Raw genomic sequence first — 11994 nt, forward strand, 5'->3', positions numbered from 1 at the left:
AGGTGGTTGTGGGGAGGTGTTTGAAGGAAGTGGTTGTGAACATCTATCACTGCAAAGGCCCCAAAAAAGCAGAGACAGAAATAAAAGAAAATGACGTGTCCCAGTGAGTGGGAGAAGCCAACATGGATCTAACTGGAAAACACAAACAGACGTTTCTCATCGTACAGCAGACTGTAAATAACACCTTTCCTCTTCCTGACAATAAATTCTTACACGGAGCTCTCCCTCTCTTTTCCTCTCACCCTCTCCTACTCTCCTCTCCCCTCTGCCCTGCCCTCTCCTCCCCTCTCCTCTCCTCTCCTCTCCCCTCTCTTCTCCTGGAGGATTGATGTGAAGACTTATACTTGAGTATAAGGGGGTTATATACTTGAAACACTTGATGATCTCATTACTTTCGCTCAGGACTGCGGGACGAAAACACCTTGTATCCAGAGGCAGCCGTCAATCTTGCCTGGGTCTGGCTTGGGTGGCTGCATGGGTCTGGCTTGGTCTGGCTGGGTCTGCCTGGGTCCAGCCTGGGTCTGACCTGGGTCTGGTGGGGCCTGCCTGGGTCTGCCTGGGTCTGGCCTGGGTCTGCCTGGGTCTGCCTGGGTCTGGTGGGGCCTGCCTGGGTCTGCCTGGGTCTGGCCTGGGTCTGCCTGGGTCTGGCCTGGGTCTGCCTGGGTCTGGCCTGGGTCTGGTGGGGCCTGCTTTCCAGGGAAGTTGCTGGCTCGTACCTCCACACCTCTCCTTCAGACACAGACTGGTAACCAGGCTGAGGTCGAGGCACCGAGCACCATCATCGCCAATCATCAGCCCCGGAACGTTTCATCATTTAGAAGATTGTGTTTGTGTGTTTTTTCCACGGAGGTCCGAACTTCGGGTACCTCATAAGAAGTTACGGCCCTGGTCCTAATACACTCGTCAAAATATAGATGATTATGATTACCGAATCGTAAAAAATGCCAACGTCATATACTTTATAGGATCCTAACTCAGATGGTGTAAAAAACCACTCTGGAGTCCCAGGCACTTTCCCGGCTGAATTCCAACAGCGTCCATTACACTTTTATGAGAGATTCCCCCTGCCCGTCCTCCACGCTCACGCTCCCCCTTCCCGGGACCTGCCCTCCAGCCTCCCTCCAGCCTCCCTCCAGCCTCCCCGGGACCTGCCCTCCAGCCTCCCTCCAGCCTCCCTCCAGCCTCCCTCCAGCCTCCCCGGGACCTGCCCTCCAGCCTCCCTCCAGCCTCCCTCCAGCCTCCCCGGGACCTGCCCTCCAGCATTACCCTAACCCCACAGTGCATTACCCTACCCCCACCCCCACAGTGCATTACCCTACCCCTAACCCCCACAGTGCATTACCCTACCCCCACCCCCACAGTGCATTACCCTACCCCCACCCCCACAGTGCATTACCCTACCCCCACCCCCACAGTGCATTACCCTACCCCCACCCCCACAGTGCATTACCCTACCCCTAACCCCACAGTGCATTACCCTACCCCTACCCCCACAGTGCATTACCCTACCCCCACCCCCACAGTGCATTACCCTACCCCCACCCCCACAGTGCATTACCCTACCCCTAACCCCACAGTGCATTACCCTACCCCTACCCCCACAGTGCATTACCCTACCCCCACCCCCACAGTGCATTACCCTACCCCCACCCCCACAGTGCATTACCCTACCCCCACCCCCACAGTGCATTACCCTACCCCTACCCCCACAGTGCATTACCCTACCCCCACCCCCACAGTGCATTACCCTACCCCCACCCCCACAGTGCATTACCCTACCCCCACCCCCACAGTGCATTACCCTACCCCCACCCCCACAGTGTATTACCCTACCCCCACCCCCACAGTGCATTACCCTACCCCCACCCCCACAGTGCATTACCCTAACCCCCACAGTGCATTACCCTACCCCCACCCCCACAGTGCATTACCCTACCCCTAACCCCACAGTGCATTACCCTACCCCTACCCCCACAGTGCATTACCCTACCCCCACCCCCACAGTGCATTACCCTACCCCCACCCCCACAGTGCATTACCCTACCCCTACCCCCACAGTGCATTACCCTAACCCCCACAGTGCATTACCCTACCCCCACCCCCACAGTGCATTACCCTACCCCCACCCCCACAGTGCATTACCCTACCCCCACCCCCACAGTGCATTACCCTAACCCCCACAGTGCATTACCCTACCCCCACCCCCACAGTGCATTACCCTACCCCCACCCCCACAGTGCATTACCCTACCCCCACCCCCACAGTGCATTACCCTACCCCCACCCCCACAGTGCATTACCCTACCCCCACCCCCACAGTGCATTACCCTACCCCTACCCCCACAGTGCATTACCCTACCCCTAACCCCACAGTGCATTACCCTACCCCCACCCCCACAGTGCATTACCCTACCCCCACCCCCACAGTGCATTACCCTACCCCCACCCCCACAGTGCATTACCCTACCCCTACCCCCACAGTGCATTACCCTACCCCTACCCCCACAGTGCATTACCCTACCCCCACCCCCACAGTGCATTACCCTACCCCTACCCCCACAGTGCATTACCCTACCCCCACCCCCACAGTGCATTACCCTACCCCCACCCCCACAGTGCATTACCCTACCCCTACCCCCACAGTGTATTACCCTACCCCCACCCCCACAGTGCATTACCCTACCCCCACCCCCACAGTGTATTACCCTACCCCTACCCCCACAGTGCATTACCCTACCCCTAACCCCACAGTGCATTACCCTACCCCTACCCCCACAGTGCATTACCCTACCCCCACCCCCACAGTGCATTACCCTACCCCTACCCCCACAATGCATTACCCTACCCCTACCCATACAGTGCATTACCCTACCCCTACCCCCACAGTGCATTACCCTACCCCCACCCCCACAGTGCATTACCCTACCCCTACCCCCACAGTGCATTACCCTACCCCTACCCCCACAGTGCATTACCCTACCCCCACCCCCACAGTGCATTACCCTACCCCCACCCCCACAGTGCATTACCCTACCCCTACCCCCACAGTGCATTACCCTACCCCTACCCCCACAGTGCATTACCCTACCCCCTACCCCCACAGTGCATTACCCTACCCCTACCCCCACAGTGCATTACCCTACCCCCTACCCCCACAGTGCATTACCCTACCCCCACCCCCACAGTGCATTACCCTACCCCCACCCCCACAGTGTATTACCCTACCCCCACCCCCACAGTGCATTACCCTACCCCTACCCCCACAGTGCATTACCCTACCCCCACCCCCACAGTGCATTACCCTACCCCTACCCCCACAGTGCATTACCCTACCCCCACCCCCACAGTGCATTACCCTACCCCCTACCCCCACAGTGCATTACCCTACCCCCTACCCCCACAGTGCATTACCCTACCCCCACCCCCACAGTGCATTACCCTACCCCTACCCCCACAGTGCATTACCCTACCCCCACCCCCACAGTGTATTACCCTACCCCTACCCCCACAGTGCATTACCCTACCCCCACCCCCACAGTGCATTACCCTACCCCCACCCCCACAGTGCATTACCCTACCCCCACCCCCACAGTGCATTACCCTACCCCCACCCCCACAGTGCATTACCCTACCCCTACCCCCACAATGCATTACCCTACCCCTACCCCCACAGTGCATTACCCTACCCCTACCCCCACAGTGCATTACCCTACCCCCACCCCCACAGTGCATTACCCTACCCCCACCCCCACAGTGCATTACCCTACCCCTAACCCCACAGTGCATTACCCTACCCCTACCCCCACAGTGCATTACCCTACCCCCACCCCCACAGTGCATTACCCTACCCCCACCCCCACAGTGCATTACCCTACCCCTACCCCCACAGTGCATTACCCTACCCCCACCCCCACAGTGCATTACCCTACCCCCACCCCCACAGTGCATTACCCTACCCCCACCCCCACAGTGCATTACCCTACCCCCACCCCCACAGTGTATTACCCTACCCCCACCCCCACAGTGCATTACCCTACCCCCACCCCCACAGTGTATTACCCTACCCCTACCCCCACAGTGCATTACCCTACCCCCACCCCCACAGTGCATTACCCTACCCCCACCCCCACAGTGCATTACCCTACCCCCACCCCCACAGTGTATTACCCTACCCCCACCCCCACAGTGCATTACCCTACCCCCACCCCCACAGTGTATTACCCTACCCCCACAGTGCATTACCCTACCCCTAACCCCACAGTGCATTACCCTACCCCTACCCCCACAGTGCATTACCCTACCCCCACCCCCACAGTGCATTACCCTACCCCTACCCCCACAATGCATTACCCTACCCCTACCCATACAGTGCATTACCCTACCCCCACCCCCACAGTGCATTACCCTACCCCCACCCCCACAGTGCATTACCCTACCCCCACCCCCACAGTGCATTACCCTACCCCTACCCCCACAGTGCATTACCCTACCCCCACCCCCACAGTGCATTACCCTACCCCCACCCCCACAGTGTATTACCCTACCCCCACCCCCACAGTGCATTACCCTACCCCTACCCCCACAGTGCATTACCCTAACCCCCACAGTGCATTACCCTACCCCCACCCCCACAGTGCATTACCCTACCCCCACCCCCACAGTGCATTACCCTACCCCTACCCCCACAGTGCATTACCCTAACCCCCACAGTGCATTACCCTACCCCCACCCCCACAGTGTATTACCCTACCCCTACCCCCACAGTGCATTACCCTACCCCCACCCCCACAGTGCATTACCCTACCCCCACCCCCACAGTGCATTACCCTACCCCCACCCCCACAGTGCATTACCCTACCCCTACCCCCACAGTGCATTACCCTACCCCTACCCCCACAGTGCATTACCCTACCCCCACCCCCACAGTGCATTACCCTACCCCCACCCCCACAGTGCATTACCCTACCCCCACCCCCACAGTGCATTACCCTACCCCTACCCCCACAGTGCATTACCCTACCCCCACCCCCACAGTGTATTACCCTACCCCTAACCCCACAGTGCATTACCCTACCCCCACCCCCACAGTGCATTACCCTACCCCCACCCCCACAGTGCATTACCCTACCCCCACCCCCACAGTGTATTACCCTACCCCCACCCCCACAGTGCATTACCCTACCCCCACCCCCACAGTGCATTACCCTACCCCCACCCCCACAGTGCATTACCCTACCCCCACCCCCACAGTGCATTACCCTAACCCCCACAGTGCATTACCCTACCCCCACCCCCACAGTGTATTACCCTACCCCCACCCCCACAGTGCATTACCCTACCCCCACCCCCACAGTGCATTACCCTACCCCTACCCATACAGTGCATTACCCTACCCCTACCCCCACAGTGCATTACCCTAACCCCCACAGTGCATTACCCTACCCCCACCCCCACAGTGTATTACCCTACCCCCTACCCCCACAGTGCATTACCCTACCCCTACCCCCACAGTATATTACCCTAACCCCCACAGTGCATTACCCTACCCCCACCCCCACAGTGTATTACCCTACCCCCTACCCCCACAGTGCATTACCCTACCCCCACAGTGCATTACCCTACCCCCACCCCCACAGTGCATTACCCTACCCCTACCCATACAGTGCATTACCCTACCCCTACCCCCACAATGCATTACCCTACCCCTACCCATACAGTGCATTACCCTACCCCTACCCCCACAGTGCATTACCCTACCCCCACCCCCACAGTGCATTACCCTACCCCCACCCCCACAGTGCATTACCCTACCCCTACCCCCACAGTGCATTACCCTACCCCCACCCCCACAGTGTATTACCCTACCCCCACCCCCACAGTGCATTACCCTACCCCTAACCCCACAGTGCATTACCCTACCCCTACCCCCACAGTGCATTACCCTACCCCCACCCCCACAGTGCATTACCCTACCCCTACCCCCACAATGCATTACCCTACCCCCACCCCCACAGTGCATTACCCTACCCCTACCCCCACAGTGCATTACCCTACCCCCACCCCCACAGTGTATTACCCTACCCCCACCCCCACAGTGCATTACCCTACCCCCACCCCCACAGTGCATTACCCTACCCCCCACCCCCACAGTGTATTACCCTACCCCTACCCCCACAGTGCATTACCCTACCCCCACCCCCACAGTGCATTACCCTACCCCTACCCCCACAGTGCATTACCCTACCCCCACCCCCACAGTGCATTACCCTACCCCTACCCCCACAGTGCATTACCCTACCCCTACCCCCACAGTGCATTACCCTACCCCCACAGTGCATTACCCTACCCCCACCCCCACAGTGCATTACCCTACCCCCACCCCCACAGTGCATTACCCTACCCCCACCCCCACAGTGCATTACCCTACCCCTACCCCCACAGTGCATTACCCTACCCCCACCCCCACAGTGCATTACCCTACCCCCACCCCCACAGTGCATTACCCTACCCCTAACCCCACAGTGCATTACCCTACCCCTACCCCCACAGTGCATTACCCTAACCCCACAGTGCATTACCCTACCCCCACCCCCACAGTGCATTACCCTACCCCCACCCCCACAGTGCATTACCCTACCCCCACCCCCACAGTGCATTACCCTACCCCTACCCCCACAGTGCATTACCCTACCCCTACCCCCACAATGCATTACCCTACCCCTACCCATACAGTGCATTACCCTACCCCCACCCCCACAGTGCATTACCCTACCCCCACCCCCACAGTGCATTACCCTACCCCTACCCCCACAATGCATTACCCTACCCCTACCCATACAGTGCATTACCCTACCCCCACCCCCACAGTGCATTACCCTACCCCCACCCCCACAGTGCATTACCCTACCCCCACCCCCACAGTGCATTACCCTACCCCTACCCCCACAATGCATTACCCTACCCCCACCCCCACAGTGCATTACCCTACCCCCACCCCCACAGTGCATTACCCTACCCCTAACCCCACAGTGCATTACCCTACCCCTACCCCCACAGTGCATTACCCTAACCCCACAGTGCATTACCCTACCCCTACCCCCACAATGCATTACCCTACCCCTACCCCCACAGTGCATTACCCTACCCCCACCCCCACAGTGCATTACCCTACCCCCACCCCCACAGTGCATTACCCTACCCCTACCCCCACAGTGCATTACCCTACCCCCACCCCCACAGTGCATTACCCTACCCCCACCCCCACAGTGCATTACCCTACCCCCACCCCCACAGTGCATTACCCTACCCCCACCCCCACAGTGCATTACCCTACCCCCACCCCCACAGTGTATTACCCTACCCCCACCCCCACAGTGCATTACCCTACCCCTAACCCCACAGTGCATTACCCTACCCCCACCCCCACAGTGCATTACCCTACCCCTAACCCCACAGTGCATTACCCTACCCCCACCCCCACAGTGCATTACCCTACCCCTAACCCCACAGTGCATTACCCTACCCCCACCCCCACAGTGCATTACCCTACCCCTACCCCACAATGCATTACCCTACCCCCACCCCCACAGTGCATTACCCTACCCCCACCCCCACAGTGCATTACCCTACCCCCACCCCCACAGTGCATTACCCTACCCCTACCCCCACAGTGCATTACCCTACCCCCACCCCCACAGTGTATTACCCTACCCCCACCCCCACAGTGCATTACCCTACCCCCACCCCCACAGTGCATTACCCTACCCCCACCCCCACAGTGCATTACCCTACCCCCACCCCCACAGTGCATTACCCTACCCCCACCCCCACAGTGTATTACCCTACCCCCACCCCCACAGTGCATTACCCTACCCCCACCCCCACAGTGCATTACCCTACCCCCACCCCCACAGTGCATTACCCTACCCCCACCCCCACAGTGCATTACCCTACCCCTACCCCCACAGTGCATTACCCTACCCCTACCCCCACAATGCATTACCCTACCCCCACCCCCACAGTGCATTACCCTACCCCTACCCCCACAGTGCATTACCCTACCCCCACCCCCACAGTGCATTACCCTACCCCCACCCCCACAGTGCATTACCCTACCCCCACCCCCACAGTGCATTACCCTACCCCTACCCCCACAGTGCATTACCCTACCCCCACCCCCACAGTGCATTACCCTACCCCTACCCCCACAGTGCATTACCCTACCCCTACCCCCACAGTGCATTACCCTACCCCTACCCCCACAGTGCATTACCCTACCCCCACCCCCACAGTGCATTACCCTACCCCTACCCCCACAGTGCATTACCCTACCCCCACCCCCACAGTGCATTACCCTACCCCTAACCCCCACAGTGCATTACCCTACCCCCACCCCCCACAGTGCATTACCCTACCCCCACCCCCACAGTGTATTACCCTACCCCTACCCCCACAGTGCATTACCCTACCCCTACCCCCACAATGCATTACCCTACCCCTACCCATACAGTGCATTACCCTACCCCCACCCCCACAGTGCATTACCCTACCCCCACCCCCACAGTGCATTACCCTACCCCCACCCCCACAGTGCATTACCCTACCCCTACCCCCACAGTGCATTACCCTACCCCCACCCCCACAGTGTATTACCCTACCCCTACCCCCACAGTGCATTACCCTACCCCCACCCCCACAGTGCATTACCCTACCCCCACCCCCACAGTGTATTACCCTACCCCTACCCCCACAGTGCATTACCCTACCCCCACCCCCACAGTGCATTACCCTACCCCCACCCCCACAGTGCATTACCCTACCCCTAACCCCACAGTGCATTACCCTACTCCTACCCCCACAGTGCATTACCCTAACCCCACAGTGCATTACCCTACCCCTACCCCCACAATGCATTACCCTACCCCTACCCCCACAGTGCATTACCCTACCCCCACCCCCACAGTGCATTACCCTACCCCCACCCCCACAGTGCATTACCCTACCCCTACCCCCACAGTGCATTACCCTACCCCCACCCCCACAGTGCATTACCCTACCCCCACCCCCACAGTGCATTACCCTACCCCCACCCCCACAGTGCATTACCCTACCCCCACCCCCACAGTGCATTACCCTACCCCTACCCCCACAGTGCATTACCCTACCCCCACCCCCACAGTGTATTACCCTACCCCCACCCCCACAGTGCATTACCCTACCCCCACCCCCACAGTGCATTACCCTACCCCCACCCCCACAGTGCATTACCCTACCCCTACCCCCACAGTGCATTACCCTACCCCTACCCCCACAGTGTATTACCCTACCCCCACCCCCACAGTGCATTACCCTACCCCCACCCCCACAGTGTATTACCCTACCCCCACCCCCACAGTGCATTACCCTACCCCCACCCCCACAGTGCATTACCCTACCCCTTCCCCCACAGTGCATTACCCTACCCCCACCCCCACAGTGTATTACCCTACCCCCACCCCCACAGTGCATTACCCTACCCCTACCCCCACAGTGCATTACCCTACCCCCACCCCCACAGTGCATTACCCTACCCCCACCCCCACAGTGCATTACCCTACCCCCACCCCCACAGTGCATTACCCTACCTCCACCCCCACAGTGTATTACCCTACCCCCACCCCCACAGTGCATTACCCTACCCCCACCCCCACAGTGTATTACCCTACCCCCACCCCCACAGTGCATTACCCTACCCCTACCCCCACAATGCATTACCCTACCCCCACCCCCACAGTGCATTACCCTACCCCCACCCCCACAGTGCATTACCCTACCCCTAACCCCACAGTGCATTACCCTACCCCTACCCCCACAGTGCATTACCCTAACCCCACAGTGCATTACCCTACCCCTACCCCCACAGTGCATTACCCTACCCCCACCCCCACAGTGCATTACCCTACCCCCACCCCCACAGTGCATTACCCTACCCCCACCCCCACAGTGCATTACCCTACCCCCACCCCCACAGTGTATTACCCTACCCCCACCCCCACAGTGCATTACCCTACCCCCACCCCCACAGTGTATTACCCTACCCCCACCCCCACAGTGCATTACCCTACCCCCACCCCCACAGTGCATTACCCTACCCCCACCCCCACAGTGCATTACCCTACCCCTACCCCCACAATGCATTACCCTACCCCTACCCCCACAGTGCATTAACCTACCCCCACCCCCACAGTGCATTACCCTACCCCCACCCCCACAGTGCATTACCCTACCCCTACCCCCACAGTGCATTACCCTACCCCCACCCCCACAGTGCATTACCCTACCCCTACCCCCACAGTGCATTACCCTACCCCCACCCCCACAGTGCATTACCCTACCCCTACCCCCACAGTGCATTACCCTACCCCCACCCCCACAGTGCATTACCCTACCCCTAACCCCACAGTGCATTACCCTACCCCCACCCCCACAGTGCATTACCCTACCCCTAACCCCACAGTGCATTACCCTACCCCCACCCCCACAGTGCATTACCCTACCCCCACCCCCACAGTGCATTACCCTACCCCCACCCCCACAGTGTATTACCCTACCCCTAACCCCACAGTGCATTACCCTACCCCCACCCCCACAGTGTATTACCCTACCCCTACCCCCACAGTGCATTACCCTACCCCCACCCCCACAGTGCATTACCCTACCCCCACCCCCACAGTGTATTACCCTACCCCTACCCCCACAGTGCATTACCCTACCCCCACCCCCACAGTGCATTACCCTACCCCCACCCCCACAGTGCATTACCCTACCCCCACCCCCACAGTGCATTACCCTACCCCTACCCCCACAGTGTATTACCCTACCCCTACCCCCACAGTGCATTACCCTACCCCCACCCCCACAGTGCATTACTCAATCAGCATGCTCAGAATGTAGATGACGCCAGAACAGACCTGAATATGCACGGTGAACACTGAGGTTTTCATTTGAAAGTCTTAACTGAGTCTGAGAGACTTGGCCTGAGCTTGGATGTGTTCTGTTAGAGCAGAGGACAGAGAGCGTGGCAGAGGGGATTTTCATTACTTTGCTTGTGCTGCCCCCTATTGGTTGTCATTATTATTGAGTTAGTATCACATTTGTTTTACAAAACATAATTAATGATTGTCCCAACAGCTCTGTCTCCTAAAGAAGTGGATTGATCTGTTAAAAGGAAGAAGCTGGATGTTATGTTATGTATGAACAGTACATTTATTTTGATAAAATACTCCTTACATTAGCTTGTTGAAATAAATTCCCCAGTGACATGGAATGTGTGGCCCAAAGCAGTATCTGAACGTAGACCATTAGGGTTAGCTACACATTTGGTTTGAGAGTGTGTTTATACTCCATCTTTAAAAACCAAAGTAAGAGGCGTCTATTTGATATACATGCAATATAAGGCGTATACAAATCGGTGAGTAACTTGATTTGGCATGAGGTTGGTTCAAGAAAAAGCTTTGATAAAAGTTTTTGTAGCTTCACACTGGGCAAGAGTTACATTTCTGTACTAGGCTACATTTCACTGACGGGTAGTTCCAGTGTAGTTAATCTTCATTTAATGTAGAGTAACTGGTGATGTATCTCACTGCCCAACACTAATAATACGTCAATGCGTTTGCTATCACTGTGCTAGTGTTCGAGCAATTACAGTTAGTTAACCGTTGGTCAGCTTTGACGAAAACGTTCTGCATGTGTGAAGATGACAGCTGCTCACACAGTTCGACCTTCTAATTGGCTGCAGGCCTCCCCAGGTACGGGGTCTGACTGCCTGCCAGCTGCTCCCAACAGGCTGATCCCGCCCCCTCCTCCAGGCCTCCCCAGGTACGGGGTCTGACTGCCTGCTGCTCCCAACAGGCTGATCCCGCCCCCTCCTCCAGGCCTCCCCAGGTACGGGGTCTGACTGCCTGCTGCTCCCAACAGGCTGATCCCGCCCCCTCCTCCAGGCCTCCCCAGGTACGGG

The sequence above is a fragment of the Osmerus eperlanus genome, chromosome 7 (assembly GCF_963692335.1).
Source record: "Osmerus eperlanus chromosome 7, fOsmEpe2.1, whole genome shotgun sequence".
NCBI classification, from domain to species: Eukaryota; Metazoa; Chordata; class Actinopteri; order Osmeriformes; family Osmeridae; genus Osmerus; species Osmerus eperlanus.